This window comes from Peromyscus eremicus, chromosome 7 (genome assembly GCF_949786415.1).
Source record: "Peromyscus eremicus chromosome 7, PerEre_H2_v1, whole genome shotgun sequence".
Lineage (NCBI taxonomy): Eukaryota > Metazoa > Chordata > Mammalia > Rodentia > Cricetidae > Peromyscus > Peromyscus eremicus.
In genome coordinates, this window is record NC_081422.1 from 99400268 (window position 1) to 99400893 (window position 626).

The following is a 626-nucleotide window of genomic DNA, read 5'->3' on the forward strand; positions in this document are numbered from 1 at the left end:
TAGCTGCATCACGATCACTCTGAAACTTTGTGATAATACCATTTTATGCTGCAATCACACCTGATCTCAAATCCACGAACCTCTTCTCTGGATGATTCAAGTTCAAGATCTTTCACGAGTTGAAGAACTGCCTGGTACTATTTATGCCCAGCCCTGAAAGTTGCATGCTGTTCTATTGGTTTTGGTCCCATTCTATTGTTAAACACACGCCAGCCTTATTTCAGTGTTTTCTCTGCCCGTCTGTTTTTGGAATGTACATAAATTTTAAGTCTGTGTTCCCTCGTTTATAATAAAGAAATAACTTCTCTTCAGGGCTGTTCTTAGGATTAACCAATATAAAATGGCCGAAGTGTTGCTTAGCACGGCGAGTTGTCCCACAGGGGGAATTTTTGGAGGTGACTTCTTTTTCCTTAGCTTCCTAAGAAAGTTTGATCCTTTCTTGCCTTGTTCTTCTAAAGTTTAAAACCCAAATACTTTCTTGCCCACCGCTAAAGAGAAGTCTACACAGTATCCCTTGGCAAAAGAGGGCTATTTGGAGACGGAACCATAGTTAAGAGTATTGAGTCTCTGCCCGGAGCGCATTTAGAAAAGGACCGGAAGTGGCTCGACTGTTCTCTTCCTCCGCG